At 41.2% G+C, this 17,128-nt stretch overlaps 1 long non-coding RNA gene across 1 annotated transcript in view; it reads left to right on the top strand.

The window, feature by feature from the left end:
• The first annotated feature begins 6,174 nt into the window (after positions 1-6,174).
• The window catches only part of LOC114555075 (uncharacterized), a 53,728-nt gene continuing 42,774 nt past the window's right edge, over positions 6,175-17,128 (top strand). The window contains exon 1 of the long non-coding RNA XR_003692530.1: positions 6,175-6,360. This is a non-coding gene — a long non-coding RNA (uncharacterized LOC114555075). The remainder of the gene's footprint in view (positions 6,361-17,128) is intronic.

Here is a 17,128-nt window from a genome sequence, read left to right as displayed (position 1 = left end):
AACGTTTTAAATTTTTCTTCTACACATTTTCAGCACTTATTTCTACATCCCATATTTTCTGATATAAAACAAAAATTGAAAATGGGTCAATGTGACCCGAAGTCGGATACTAACCGCAAATTGTGGGTAAGATTCTAATCCTTTCACTTAATGCTAAGAAGGTCGGGCCCCTTTTCTTCCTCTGTTCTCTTTCCCGAGAACCAGAACTTCTGCTTATATCTAAAGTTAAATAGAACACAACAAGCTGGGGCAAAACTCCAAGGGCCTTTTTGGATTGGATTGCAACCAATTAGTGACCAATGAAGAAACTGTAAAACCAAGCAGCACCCAACAATGTAACATGCCACTTATTGGACACACATACACACAACTGCATTTCTCGGTATGAATCAATGCTCGTAGACATTTAAACAACGTTTTGACCATTTATTCAAAAAATTTTTTTAAAACAAGTAGTCATCCACATAAATTAATATCCCATCCTTCTGATAACTGTGTATTCAACCTGCTTCAGCCTTGGATCGCATGGAACTGTACCAGGATTGAGGGTTATGCTGCAACTAGTCATCCCAATCCAAAATGAGTGGTTGCATCCTGATTTCAGTTTTGATTTTGCATTGATGCACAGATTGGTGTTAACTGAGAACCTAGTCTGTCTGTAAATGAGAGAAAATGCATGATTTGGAAGAACCCTGGGAAGGGACGTCTCCAGGGATTCAGTCTAGTTTAAAGCACAACAGAATGGGAGGAGAGTGAAAAGACTATTAACCCCATCACACTGGTACTGTAAGTGAATACATTCTGCCTTCTACATGAGCCAGTTTAACCCTTGTGTTGTCTTCCCGTCGACCAGTCTTCTTACGTCCTCAGGTAAGAAAATTAACCTTTTTTTTTTTTTTTTTTTTTTTTTTTTTTTTAAGACCGATTCAACACTGACATCAACTTACCAATAGTTTTACACCTATTTTTTTTTTGGACATAATAAACCTCATTTATATGGAATTATATCTAATTTTTAGGGCTGTGCTCGATTGAAGAAATTCTTAGTCGACTAACACTCATTCAATTGTATCAACTAATCGATTAGTTGATTTAATCGACAGATCTGTAAATCGGAGTTTCTCCTCAAAGAGTCATGCTAAAGCACCACTTTAATTCTTGTGTTTACCAGAGATGTGCTCGTACGTGTCTTGGAAATCAGTCATTCAGCATGAAAAAAAGCATCAAACATGACTAATTGACTAAAGAAATCTAAGTTGACTAAGACCAAATCGACAGATTAGTCAACTAAGAGGGAGCAGCCCTACTAATTTGTTTAAAAAATAATGAAATTATTGAGATGACAAATCATCATGATTTAGTGGATAAGCAGCCTGACCAAACTATTTAATTGTTTTTTCAAATGCTATAAAAATGTAATGGAACACGCAAAATTCAATGAACGAGGTGAACTGATCCAAATATTGCCTGCAAAGAGAGTTGTATGTAGCCATCCGTGTTATTTTTTTTTTTTGGGCAATTTGGTTGAAAGAAACCAACATTTGTGATGAAGAAACTTTGAAAATGGGTCAAATTTGACCCGAGGACAACGGGAGGGGTTGAAGACCTCGCCATGTCAGCCACACCTGATGCTCTCATCTAGGTTGTCAGCCTCGAAAAGGTATTCAGCCGCCAACTCATTACACTCCTGTAAGAGACCCTGCGGAGGAGAAAGGCATGTACCATCCAAACAGCTGGAGACGCAACCTTCACAGACAACTTGGGATCTGTCTAACGAGTGATGGATTGATGAATAAAAGAACAATGAGACATGCAGGGAGCTTCAGGGTCTCTCTTTTTGCTGCCTGACCTGCTGCTGCTAACAATTTCAGCTGCTCATTAACACCTTGAGATTCACACTGTTAGTTTCCAGGACGACCAGTTGGCTGAAAGACAGACATGATGGATTATTTAGATAAACACAAATAACTGATTTTTAGCTGGGTGTAGCCTGTCACAGTAGACTCACACAAGCAGTGTTGTAGTTGAGTTACCAACCTTCGAGGTCAAGTCTGGAGTCCCTAGGGATTGATTCAGACTCAGTCACCAAAGAGTAAAAAAAAGTTGAGGTTACGAGTCCCAGTCACTGAAGAAGAGCATCATCAACTACAGTCGCTGGTGGAGGACACACTCCCTGCCCCTGCGTTAAACAGTTACTATATAAGAACAGTTCTATATCCACGCCATTCCACTTCCAGGATTGCTCTGTTGCCGGATGTCCCTCATTTCAGCCGGATATCCATTACCTTGGGCTTTCTTTGTGTTGACATTTTTAACTCTGGCGGACTTATGAGGACTATGGTTAACTGCTCCTCAGATCTCTGCAGGGTAAATCCAACCAGCTAGCTAGACTCTCTGTCCAATCTGAGTTTTCTGTAGAACCTTTGAACGTACACACGTTCCACCAAAATGTTTCTTCCCGAGGCTATTTTGCAGAGGCGCCGTTGCTCCGTACTGCGCATAGTGGCGCCCAAGACACTTGTGATTGGTTTAAAGAAATGCCAATAAACCAGAGCATGTTTCTCTCCCATCCAGGAATGCTGTGTGGTTCTTTGTTATCCTGTGATTCTCAACCAGGGGTTCTTGTTCTTGGAGTAGCTCAACTAATTCGAAAATTTAGAAACAGGGGGCAACCTCTAGCCCACCCAGTAGAGTGTGCGCCCCATGCAGGCGGAGCCCTTTGCAGCGGTCCGGGTTCGAACCCGACCTGCGGCCCTATGCTGCGTGTCATCCCTTCTCTCTCTCCACACTTTTCTGTCTATCCACTGTCACTATCTAATAAAGGAAAAGTGAAAATGTGTTACACATTTGGAACATACATTGGGAATGGATGAAGGGGTACGTGAGTTCATCTGACAGGGCTGTGGGGTACCCTTAGATCAAAAAGGTTGGGAACCATTGCTTTAAGCTATAGCTTCCTCATAGACAGACTGGCTCAGCATAACGTGTCCTAGAAAATAGAGACTGAACTGATTGGCAGCATTTCTGGGTCTTCATTGCAGCCGGGGAATGACTGTAACGGCACTGTAGTGGCATTTTCTCTATGTATTATAGTTGTGACATCACAACCATACAGAAGTCCTGATTACAAATTTAATTTGAGCATTTTGATACTTTCCCAGAATTTGCATAGCAACTCGACCTGCTTTGTAATAAAACCAGACAAAGAAATCTCACTTTTTACAATATGGGACCTTTTAATGTAGTGAAGGCCTGCTATACTGGTTTTGGTAGAGCTGATTAATGGGGGATTGTGTACAGTACAGTTAAGAAACTATTACTAGCTTTAAATTAAGATTTTTGCCAATGGATTTACACAATCCACAAGCATATACCCAAAGCATTTCCAAGTCTAGGATGAAATACAATGCCACTGGCTCCATCTTCTCATTAGGCTTTTTAGGTAACCGATATTCAACACAGCTTACAAAAAGCTGACACATTCCATTTGAGTCAGAGCCAAAAGAAATCCGATAAGATTCACTTCAGCTGTCTGTGATGGGGAAGTCAGTTGGCTGGTGGTGGTGAGCCTGTGTAAGTAGCATACTATTCAGACCATATGCATGTAATGTCATGCACATGTACAAATACGTCTCTGGTTCAAATATCATTATCGTGCAACATAACCATTACTTTAATAAAAGCAGACGTGGTATTCATTCTAATGGATCATCTAACTCAAGCACATTTCAAGTCTCAGCATGCTGGTATTCAAACCATACTAAAATAAATGGTAACCAACCTGGGAGCAGAGTAGAAAAAATACCTTCAAACTAATAATTTCATAATTATAATTATAATAATTTCAAGCCAGCGACACTAACAGACTGAACAAACCGATCAGGAAGGCTGGCTCTGTTATTGGCTGCAAACAGGAGTCATTTGAAGCTAGTGTTGGTATGGACAGTACTGAGAATATAATTCTCTGTGCAGTGACAAAAAAAACCAAGACTATAGGTGGAACCATGGAAAATGGCTGCACCGTGTATGGTCAATATGCTAAATTGTGGCCAAATTGATACATGGGTAGTCAGTGGTTGTGTCAAAATGCGATTCTGTGTTCTCTGATTCAGTTGTGTAGACCAAGAATACAATTCAAACTATCAGTCCAATTAGCTGGACCTTGACTGAACCTCCACACCACCTCTAGCCCAAAGTGCTATAAATATGGTACAGCTTTATGGAACCTGAATGACCAACAAACCTTATTTATTAAGAGCCAAAACAAAGAGGAGCTACTATATTAAAAAGCAATGATCCTGGACCCCTGTACATGTTAATTCAATATCGGATATATTGTGGTCTTTTCCCTATCAATATTTGTTATTATACCAATGATTCACCTAAATATTTTTTGTTTATACTGTAACGCTGAAGGCGACTACATCATATCTGTTTCCAGCAAAACAGAGCGAATGCAGAAAGTCCATGTTATGTTCTTCTTTACCAATGAAATAAATGTTTTTAGAAATGTCTCATTATATATTCTCTAGAAGGGTATTATTCAACTTTTGTTTTTGTTAAAGAAGGAAAAGAAAATTGCAATACTTAATACTATCGATCAATAAATGAAAATCGCAATACAAATCGAATCTGCGAGCATGTATCGTGAAAAAATCAATTTGGGACAAAAGCATATCTTCCCAGCCCTAACACACTGTATGTGTTGTGTGTGTGTGTGTGAGAGAGAGTTTTTTTTTTAAGCATAGTGACTATTACATAAGGCTGGATTAAAAACCTGGTAAGGCACACACCTGCCCTGGGGTCCCAGATCTCCGGATTTTTAGCTAATTTGATTGAAAATACGTTTTGGAATATGCAGCACCAAAGGATCAGCTGAAATGGTCTTGGGTCCTGTTGGTAAAATGTCGCTTTAAATGAAGACCTTAATTTGTTTGAGATTTTTGCCAAAATATCCTAAATAACCACAGTATTTCAGGGTAGAAAAACGACACATTTCACACACAAGTTGGAGGAATGGGGGGTTAATAGAGGCCTTCCAGCCATGCCGTTGTGAGCTGTTTTTAGGGCAGACCAGGGTCCTCGGCTTGCCATCAGGGGGTGCCAGTGTTGTGTTTTCTTTTGCATTTGTGAAGCTCTAGTCATAGGTAATAGAACCTCATGAGACTTAGCTGGTGTGTTGTTTTTAGTTCAGCACTTATCCAGGCCTACCAAACTAACTCCTTATTGACTCAGCTTAACTTTCCTAGATTACTGAGATATTTAGACTTTTTATGACTATATAGCCTACTTTTTCAGTTTAAGAGCTGTTTAATTATTGACAGATTATAGGACAATGGGCCACTAAGCGCAGACATGTAAAAGGCCCATAAGAACCAGAGCTGCCCCCAAATACTTCACATGCTATACAAAATACCATGGGAAATCATCAAAGGAAACCGGGGTTATATTTCCTTAAAGCAGAGTATACTCTGCCGTCAAACACATCATACTATTCAAGTGTGCATGTGCTGCTTTATGACGGAAGAATGATGAATTAGGTATTCAATTTTGAAGGATCAGGATGATTTGGACATCCCTTATTTTGACTCCGTGATTTTCCAAGAAATGCTAAAAAAAAAAAAAAAAAAAGCCACTGTATGTTAAATAATCAATTAGTCAATTGACAAAAAGTGTGTTTTTAAACCATATTTTTAAATAACTTATTATTAATTGTTTAAGTCATTTCAAGCAAAAATGAAAAATTTGACCCAATTCCAGCTTCTCCAAATCAAGAATTTGATTGTCAGTCTTAATATTCTCGGTAATTTCATTTCAAATGAATAAGCATCATTACAGAAATATGATGATATCTGTTGATTTGCACATGCTTTTAAATTACAAAATATGTTTATATATCTATAAACGGTGGGTTGTTTCTGATAAAAGAACTTTGTCTGCTTTGTTCTTCAGCATTAGGTAAAGTAAGTGAGACATGAGAGAGATCACATTCCACCAGCTCCTCTCCAGGTGCTGTAGTATTTCAACTGGGAGGTCTTCACTTGGCCGACCAATAAGCACACGGCTGTGTGTTGGAAACAGAACCCGATTGGCTCACAGCAGGAGAGTCTTGTCATATCGATAGCCGATTGGTCGGACGGGTTGTCCAAACGCTCGAGACCCTCCCGTTTTCTCTCCTCAGCGAGGACGACGTTTTCCATCCAGACCAGAAGGGAAAAAAAACAGCAAAAAAAGAGGACAACCACCAGACCGGGGTTTGGCTGGAAAAAAATAAAACCGGAACCTTTAGCTGCTTCACCGGGGATAAAACACATATCGCCGGCGGAGATAACAGCATTCTTCACCGGTGCTTCCTTTACGGTACGTTCCCCTTTGCTTTTGTTGTCATAGTGGCTGATAGTTTGACTGAGTACACTGCGTTGAGACACACTGGTGTCAAAGGACACGAACAATATCTTGTTCTTCTCTTCTTCTGTCCATGTGCATCGGCTTTTTGGGTATTAGCCTAATTGCCAAAGAATAGACCTATGGTGTGCTTTGAAGTGATATTTCCTCAGTGGCTTTATCCGTGATGTCTCCTGGTATGTTGGTAACATTGTTGCTATAAGGAAAAGGCACTCGGACTGTGGAAGCCCCGGTGAAGTTCACACAGTGTTTGGTTTTCCCTTTGCTCGTTGACTTTTTTGAAATGTTTAACTCGTTTATGTAGATGTATAACTACCTGCAATGTAAGGGCAATGACCAGAGAGTTCCAGAGGCTGTAGCAGGAGTTCCCAAAGTGGGGAACCCCAGTGGTAGGCTATACTTGAAAGGGCAGCTTGGCTTGTCCAAAAATGATAAATAGGCTGGATGTTCAGTAAACTAATTTTGCGTAAACTCTCATACCTAACAACTGTGACCACAATATACATTGGAATCAGAATTTTTTTTTTTTTTAATTTATTGCCAGGTAAGTACTTATAAGGAATTTGCCTTGGTGCATGCATGCGTAAATAAACACACTTATTGAACATTAATATGAGATAAAAACATACAGAAACAATATATGCAAAATGATGCAGTTTAATTAACATAAGAATTAAAAGAGAGGCTGAATGGGTACAGAATTTGCAACAACGATATAGTATCTAACTAAGTCTGCTAGTATGTAATTTTGCCTGATGTTCTTGAGCTCATCTGTGGCGAAGGATGCATTTACCCAGTGGTGTAGTCTACGTGATGCGCAGGTATACGCAGTATACCTACTAAGAAAGCTCCAGGATTTCCATATACCAACTTAAAAATGCCCAATGACACGTAACAACATACTCTCCATTGTAATTTTGATATGTTTTTGAATTGTCATCTGTGTTTTTCTTCTTCACATAGGCTAAATAAAAGGTATTTCCACCGCACATCGGTGCATAAAAGTGTGTAAACACTGGAAAAGTGAGTAAACTATGTGTACATGGTGTGAACATACTGAGATGTAGCCTACATAGTCTTCTCGGCTGTTGTGGTCCGGGATCAGTTTCATGTGAGTTGTGTCATGGAAGTCGGGCTGGGTTCGCCCCGGTTTGTGCCTCTCGTGCACATTCAAGTCCCGGAGTGAAGCGTCTTGTAAGATCTCCCAGGATGAATTGCGAAGGTCATGTAACTGTAGCCGTCTTGAAGGTCTTTACGATATCTTCCGAAATATTCCATCTAAATATTTGAAAGATTTTGAACCACTGTGCAAAGTTGTGGCTCTTTTTCCAAACACTGATGGATATGCCATATCTCCCTGTCTGCTTTGTTGGATGTGTACCATGATTTACATGTTTTATTGTGTTATATACTTTTTACCATGTATATGTTAAATACTACTAGGTCTGAACAATTTTGGGGGAAAAAAAATCGAATTGCGATTTTTCTGCCAGATATTGCAAATCCGATTCCATTTGTGATTATTTTTTAAGTTTAGCCGAAGTTCGTTATTCACTGTGTAACAGATGACACGTCATGGAGCATTCTAACATGAGACACCATGGTGTCTAACTGCATGTCAATCACTGCTCATGCACATGCATTCATTCTCCCTTGTGGGGGGAGGGGCTTAGGAGACCGTATTGGGCTTTAGCAGAAAGGGGGGAGGGCCTCAGAACTTGTCGATGTTAAATTTTTTTTGGCTAAGTCCTGGATCTTCACAATCCTACCTACAGCACCTTTTAAGCATGGCACAAAGTGCAAAAGGTTCAGATAGCAGCTTCTCATTGACCATTGCTATCCCAGGTACAAATGGTTAATGGCAGAATATATCAGCTGTAGGTACTCAACGTTAATTCCATAAAGGCTAAACTAAACTTTGGGCTGCTGTTGTGTGGTTAATGTGCTCTCTGCAAGCCAGTGTCTCAGCCAAAGATCATTTGTAAGATGAAAAAAACATCACTCTGTGATTTTGTAGTCCCAACAAGACCAACAGATTGTTGACTATTCTCTGGAGAAGTGTTAAGGAAACTGATCGATATATATATATATATATATATATATATATATATATATATATATATATATAAAAGCTTATGAACTCAATAGTTATTCATGGGGATCTTCAGTATTTGTTGCTAGTGGAAACTGTTATTTCAGTGTGCCAGATACATTTAATTTCACAGATTGTGAACATTAATTAGGCTACCAGTAAAATTGTAGTGTTGTTGGCTTCTCAGGGAGCAAATGTGGACTGCTTTTAATTATAACTTGGAAATGTTGAAAGCTAAACATTTGGTAGATTTGATAAGGGGATAGACATGATTGATTTAAATGCTATTAAACTCCAACCCTACGTTTACCCGTAGATACTGAAAGTTGGGGATCAAATCGGCGCCGGTGCTGGTATTGAACATTTCTAAAGGTTACCCAGCCCTACACAGAGGGTATGAAACTCTCCTCATCTGTGTTGAGCAAAAAAATGCAAGTGAAGAAGTGATCCAAAAGTCTTATGTGTGCATTCCCCTTGAATTAAATCTGAACTGATTGGTCAATTAATTAAATCGTCAAATGACAGAAAGTCATTAAGCCTTTTGATATATTTTATTAATTAATAATGTTAAAGGTCCACTATGTAATATGTGTACTGTAATAAATCCCAAAATGACACCAATGCCTCATCAGATATTTAGGAAACATGTTAAACTGAAATACTATCTTTTCTGACAACAATGCTAATGTCAGTATTTTTTCTTTTTGAAATTTACATTCCGTGACGGAATTTATGTTTATGTTTTGATCTGTGTGTTGTTATCAATGGCCCAGTTTGACAGGCAGGCCGGGTTGCCAGATATATACCTGTAAACACGTAAACCCAGCACGCTACAGCTGTAACGGTAGTACAGCCATGAAAGCAGCAAACAAACGAACAGGATCAACGGAGATAAAGTCTACATGACATAAAAAAAGAAAACAGCATGTTTCTAACAGTTGCGTGACAAGAGACGTAACAACCCCCTGGTAAATATTGGAGATGTATTTGAAAGATGGAGACAGCTTAGAGCCCAAAAGGACGCAGAGTTGGCTTATTTTCTCCTGAACAGGTAAGCATTAGCTTCAGGCTAATTTATCACAGCTACTAGGGATGGGCATTTTTTGTCATTTCAACATTTGTGTACTCACATTGAATTATATAGCTAGAGTACCCGAGTTGGTTACTCGCAAAAACAATTGAGACATAGCCAGTAAAGTGATCACGACTAGTCCTGGCTAACGCCGCCATGCTAACCCTGCTAACGTTACCGGGAGGACCAGGCAAGCAGCCCATGGCTGTTTACAACGTGTAGCCTCTTCAGCGGCTGCAGCCGACAACGGTGAGTTATTTTAAGCCACGAGAGGGGGGCTGTAAATCGGAAAGGGAGGACTGTGAGTTTGCAGTGTGTTTAGCGATTGTTGCCGTAATTCTAAGCCAATGAAGTGTGTTCCGTCGGCAAGGTAGTGGTATTGTTAGCGTTTCGTATTGTAATTCTAAGCCGAGGAAGTGTGCCTGACTGGCGTGTGGAGAGGACAGTGAGGTTGTTGTGTTTTTAGCGGTTCATACTGTAATTTTAAGCCGAAAATGTGTGTCAGTCAGTTGGTTACAGAGCTCCGCGTGAGCACGGGCTTTTATGACTATATAGCCAGCATCTACCGTTAGCTACTCCGCTGTGCTGTGGAGTAATGTCTGGCTATGTGAGACTAGCATCTACCGTTAGCTACTCCACTGTGCTGTGGAGTAATGTCTGGCTATGTGAGACTAGCATCTACCGTTAGCTACTCTGCTGTGCTGTGGAGTAATGTCTGGCTATGTGAGACTAGCATCTACCGTTAGCTACTCCGCTGTGCTGTGGAGTAATGTCTGGCTATGTGAGAAAAGCGTCTAGCAACATTGTTGTGAATGCTGCGGTCTCAGCCTGGCAACCCCCGTAAACTGAGCAGGAGGGGGCGGGGGAAACGACTCTCCAGTATTTTGAATTGGTAGTGCAGTAACCATTTTAACCGCTAGCTGCCAGTATTGCATACAATATTACATATTGCACCTTTAATTAGCAAGCCAAAATAACAAACGTATGTTAGTAAATTGAATAGTGTATCTTTGGATTTTGGATTGTTGGTTGGACAAAACATGCCTTACTTTGGCCTTAAAGCGTAACTCTCGCCAAAATGCAACCTAGGGTCTTTCTGTGAAAAGTCCGTGTAAAGTGTTGATCGAAGTTTGACTTCGGGTACATTCATGAAAAAAGATCCTGGGTTGCATTTTGGCAAGAGTTACGCTTTAAGGAAGTTGTGATGGGCATTTTACTCTATGTGCTGATATTTATAGACCAAAATGCCTTATCTATAATGAAACCTTAAGTATACATTCCAATTCACCATCTGGTTGGAAAAGAAATCCTTCATCATTGTAATGTTTGGGCTGACTTGTCTACAAAGAACAGAAACTACTACAGGAAGCCCCACACTTTATCAGTTTGTCAGACCCCTAAATACAGTAAGCACAAGAATTAACCTCCCACTTGAGGACATTTCATCCCAAAGACTCCAATCTGATGTCAGTGCACTGCATTTTAGCAGCAGGAGAAAAGCATTCTGTTGTTGATTGATATGGTGAAATATTCCGGGTGGTCTCGAGCCTGGTGAGTTAGCATAACACTGTTGCTATCTTGTTGCTGTCACCTAAACGGCTGCTTGTTTCACATCAAAGGCCCTTTCCCTCGCCTCAGCGCACTAACAATATCTGCTGTAGTGCTTATGTACATATTTTTTTAGTGACTGAGAAACAGACCGGCACTTTAGCTGGAGTTCACCTGCTTCCCGGGTGAGCCGATCATTTGCCGACAGAGCCTGTGCAAGCCTCTGCAGTTTTGACTGTTTTTCAAAGTAGTTAAATTTCTCACCACTTTCAAAGAGTCTGTGAATCATCTCCAAACCACATAAAGGAAGGAATGGAAAAAATAAACCTCAGCATCCAGAAGACGCAAACAAACAATTGTAACTGGAGACAGGTGGAATGGATCCTTAACGCAACACTGGAGAACTTTTCCCGCTTAGGTCCCCCTACAGGTTGGAAGCGGAATTGTCCATTACATTACATTGTCCTGTTCATTCGAACTACAGATCTGCTACTGGATCTGGCAAACTTGCATAATGTAATGGACAATTCCGCTTCCAAACTAGGGATCGACCGAGGATTTTTTAGTGCCGATGCCGATACAGATTTTTTTTCATCAGCCTTAGCCGATGAACGATACGGGCTGCCGATTTTCTTGAGCCGATTTTTAGAGCCGATACTGCTTTTGCTCCCTCAATTTACATCATAAAAATGTAAAACCTGCCACACTGGATTTGTTCTCAGAATCTGCTCTGCCATTTCTTTAAAAATAATAAACAAAAACACAGAGCAGTGTCACTTCTGCAATCATCTTACATTCATATCACCCAAATTATGTGTGCAGTGTGCATCATATGGATGGGTGCCACGTCTCCAGCAACACAGAGCTGCCTGTGGACGCCTGTCTGTAAATAATGGCGGGAAAAAACTATCGCCGAACGCAGCAGCCGCGTATCGGCCGATACGCGTAAAAACGCAAATATCGGCTCGATATATCGGCCGGCCGATAAAGTCGGTCTATCACTATTCCAAACTGTAGGGGGGACCGAAGCGGGAAAAGTTCTCTAGTGCTGCTTTTTTTTTCTATCGCCCTCATGAGGAATTCCAAGTTATGACAACAACATTGTCGGAGCATCCACGAGACGCTAGCCTTCGTTGATCGCACACCACCCCCAACCCTCCTCCACCCCTCCTCCACACAGTTGATAGTAGCATTTATCCCGTCAAATCAAGGAGGACACGGAGGATTAAAAAAACCTGATGGACTCTTCAGAAGAGGTCATTAACTTGTAGTTTTTATGCAAAAGAAATGCAGTCGGTCCGTCGGCCACTTTCTTTTTTGGATTTTAGTCATTGTGCTCAACGTGTAGGTCTTCTCTTAGAAGCACAATGACTGAGTGAAACATCTCGCGGGCACTTCTTCGGGTTTTCAGTAGGGATGTACAGTAGGGATGCACCGAGATTTTTGGGGTTCGGCCGAATTACCGAATCCACCGGTTAAGATTCTGCCGAACCCGAAACCGAATAGCGAATCCTATTCCCATCCTCAGTCCATTAACACAGTAAACACATTAATGAAGTAAACAATGTCCATCGCATTGCGGGTTGGGCGTGTGGCTTGGCTTGGGTCGCCTTCTTTTGGCTGGGGGTGCTGCCGGGCGGTGCTTTTTCTGCTCGCCAGTTCCATTCTCACTTTCTCACAGCCTACTACTTGAACGGTCCACGTAGGGTTCTGTTCGGTGGGAAAAAAATTCTAAGGTTCGGCAGAAACCGAACCCCGTCAAAAAGCCCAATATTCGGCCGAACCCGAATCCTGGATTCGGTGCATCCCAAATTTTCAGCCCTGCCTTCACCTGTTGCAACAGTCCTCTTCGTCTCAAAGCTGAACGCTGTGGTTGTCTTTTCTCAGAGGTGATGTAAAACGCATCACTCGAGCTACACCGGACTACAGCATTTAGTAAACATAGCCATACTGATAAATACAGAGAGATTTTTGTGGAGCTGATAGGCTTAATTTTGCTTTGTATCAACTCATTTGGTAATGGCTTGAATGCTACAGTTGCGCACACTATAACTTTAAAGGTTGTTTAAATGTGAATATTTGATGGGAAGGTATTTATTGAAGGTATATTGAGGACCATGGGGTTGTGGGGTATCCATGCACCCCTGCATACAGTGTCCTGAGGTTTCACATAGCAGACAGCACCATCTGTTGTGCTACTCGGAGCTGCCTGCTTTGTTGTTGTGATAGTGGTAGTGCCCCCTACCAGTCTGCTCTCTGCCCTCTCTTCATTTCTGCCTCTATCCTCTCCTCTCTCTCACACCCCTTTCCTCCATTTAACTCAATTCAGTCTCCCTTATTGGCCCTGAATGTTGAAAACAGTATCCATCTGTCGCACACTGACATGTGACTGGCACGTGCACACACACACACACACACACACACACACACACACACACACACACACACACACACACACACACTGCAACCTGAAAGGGGACTTCTGTGTGTGGTTGTCATGGAAACAAAGAGTTTCTGAAGGCATAAGACCGAACAAGAGCCATGTGCTCCTGTTTCAGACACCGTGTGTGTGTGTGTGTGTGTGTGTGTGTGTGTGTGTGTGTGTGTGTGTGTGTGTGTGTGTGTGTGTGTGTGTGTGTGTGTGTGTGTGTGTGTGTGTGTGTGTGTGTGTGTGTGTGTGTGTGTGGTTAGGGTTGGGTACCGAAAGGTTACTAAATGACTAAATTATCTGGTGCCTCATTTTGGTGGCACTTAAATTCCTGCGCTGCTCTCTGGTGCTCCGAAACAGACGTTACAGGAAACGGAAGCATTGCTGTATGTGACGCTAGTTAAGATTACACAGCAGCACCCGCAACGCTACCATTGGGCCCGGGTGGGCCTGGGCCCATCCATTTTAGGTCCGGGCCTGCCCATTTTCACCCAGGCCTAGTGAGTAGTGAGTGATTTTCATTCTAACAGTTCATCCAATAAGCAGCCCGAGGAAAGCTTTGAGTGAAAGCTTCTCAGCCAATCCGCGGCTTCTACCCCATGTGTAAACTCTTAAGCCCGCCCATAGGCTGCATCGTCACCAGCAAGTGATCCAATGAAATGAATGACGTTTGCGCGCAAGCTTTTCAAGCAAGCTCAATGAGACAGACACAGACCGTAGCTATTAGCTAGCTAATATCAAACGCAAATTAAAGCAGCTTGTTTTCATCTAAATTCAGCAAGAAACGCTCCGAGGAGCAGGAGGAGGAAACTCCTGCCATTTTAAGTAACGCGATTACATGTGACAAGTTACCATCCTGCTCAGCCGCCCTCTCCCCATCAAGTCCACCCTTAGCCGCCCCCTCACACCAGCAAGGCAAGTAGGCTAACATTAACGTTAGTGTCTGGCTGTCTGTATGCAGGGGGAACCCGTTTTTTTTTGGGCTTATTTTAACCAGTTTTCTGGATACAATCAATGGATAGTTTTCCACCTACAATCAAAATACTGGCGCCTCTAGTGCCAAGGGGGTAAGCTTCGCTTCAGAACTCGAACCTCCTATGGTGCCATTGTGTTGCTACCTGGCCATCACCTCCCGTTAGCATTCCGCTGACTAGCATTCATTTTGGCGCCACTTGACAGCGAATAACTTTACATCTGAAGTGTTTAAAGACTCTATTTGTCCATTGTTTAGTTCTAAAGAAACACGACAATGTATAAAAGGCTCCATTACCTTGTACCTCACGTTATGGCTCCGTAGCAAACGTTTTTGTAAAAATAGGCTAACGATTGTATCACACAGTAGAGGAATTACCGTATAGTACAGGATAAGCTTGCAGGCAGTTTCGACTTACATGAGATGTTTAGGATTAATTACTAATGTTAACTAGCATTTTAGTTAGCAATAATTAGCCTGTGCCCATGTTATCTCCTTACGTATACCTACACTCTCCTTCTCTGTAAGATTGGGAATGATTGAGATTTCTCTTGGCACAGCTACCAGAAGACTTACAACTTTTAGACACGTTGCTCACGTCACATTTACGTTGTCTCTCTCAGTTGGAGGCTGCACATTAAAGCTGGCCATCACTGGAAAAGTGCTTCTAATAGCCTTCACTGGTCTCCGTCCAGAGCAACGGGGTCCGTTGGTCCATTATATACTGTCTATGGCTAGTGCACAGCAGGTAACATTATCTTACTGTTAGCTAGTAGCTGGCTTAAACACGGTTAACGGTTGTCTGTATTTCACTGGAAAGGATTCCAACAGCGAGACGTCCAACAGTCTGCAGCTAAAGACACAGAGGAGACTAGCTGCACTTTGAGACAGCATGGACACTGCCGGAGAAACAGCCCCAACGGGACTTAATGTTGCGTTCACTTGCAACTCCTAAGCTTATGGTGCATTCAAAGTTATTGTAAAGTACCCTTCTGCCATCTAGTGGTTGTTCTTTTTGTCGTTTAACAGCAATTGACTGGTGAATGGTGGCACGCGTGCCTAAGGTTGCCAGCGCCTGCTCTACAGGGAAATAGTCACACTTTACACCGTTTAACGTTAGCTGTCAGCATTTTAACCATGTTTAATCCAGCTGCTAGCTAAAGGTAGGCTAACGTTACCTGATGTCGAGTGTAGTGTAAAGTCAGGCACCGAAATGCGGCACCAAAATGTTCGTTATGATTCGTCTCGTTACTACTGTTTACGTCGGCACCGGTGCCCTATTGGCACCGCGTTTCGGTACCCAACCCTAGTTATATGTAATTAGGCGCCACTAATTGATATTTGCCTTGGTGTATTAGGTGCATACAGTAAAAACTGGACATACTAAAAAGGGAACAAACAATGAAGCAAAGTACTGCTATTGAGAACTAATGAGCCAGTACATTGAAAAAAAACTGTGGGTAACGGTTGGTTACTGTGGTTTGAGAAACCCACTTGCTTTTTTAAGGATATTATTTTATTCTTGTGTCCCTATTAGAAGTGAAAAAGAAATAGTTTTTTGGTCCAACCATCTGTACAAATCCAAAAGATCCAAGCGGAGCATCAAATCCTCACATTAGTTATTATGTTTGGCATTGTTGATCAATAAATGACAATTGATTTCAAAATTGTTGTTAAATTATATAATCAACTGCACATTTCAACAATATAATTTTTATAGAAATAACCAGCATAGGGTTGCAGCGATATACCGGTTTCACGGTATACCGTGGTATAAAAAGTGACGGTTATCAGACAGTGAACATTTGCTTATCTACGGTAGGGCGGAGCAATATATTGATATTATATTGATATCGTGATATGAGACTGGATATCGTCTTAGATTTTGAATATAGTCATATTGTGATATGACACAAGTGTTATCTGTCCCTGGTTTTAATGGCTGGATTAAAGTAAAGTGATGTAATTTTTTGAACTTACCAGACTGTTCTAGCTTTTCTATTATTTGCCTTTACCCACTTAGTTATTATATACACATTAAGGATGATTATTTATCAAAAATCTCATTGTGTAAATATTTTTTTGTAAGCACCTATTGTCAACCCTACAATATCGCCACAATATTGATATCGAGGTATTTGGTCAAAAATGTCGTGATATTAGATTTTTTTACATTTCGCCCAGCTCTAATCTATGGTATTGAAATTTTGTTCTCATACCGTTGAAACTAGAGATGCACCGATACAACTTTCTAGGCCGATTCCGATTTTCCATTGATATCGATTTTAGCAGATTCCGATTTCATTTTTTCTAACCACTTTACAGCACACGCAAATATAAATTTTCTATCTTTTCTTTAATAGAACAGTTTGCACAGAACATAGAAAATTTTTTGAACAGATAATGGATCACTATAAAATAGAACTATATAAAATACTCCTGGTGTGGGGAATTCACACACATCTAAAGTGCAACGTTAGAACCATTTCCTTCTTTTCACATCCAATATCCAACTAATAAGATGTGATTTTGGTTTTTGGTGTCGTCCCTCCACGCCCTACTTTTTCCTTGCAGGTGTTGCGTATTGCAAACTTGTTATCTTCTGCACAC

Source organism: Perca flavescens, chromosome 1, assembly GCF_004354835.1.
Source record: "Perca flavescens isolate YP-PL-M2 chromosome 1, PFLA_1.0, whole genome shotgun sequence".
Taxonomy (NCBI): Eukaryota; Metazoa; Chordata; class Actinopteri; order Perciformes; family Percidae; genus Perca; species Perca flavescens.
Note: the sequence above shows the minus strand (reverse complement) of the source record. Positions and strands in the feature narration are given on the sequence as shown.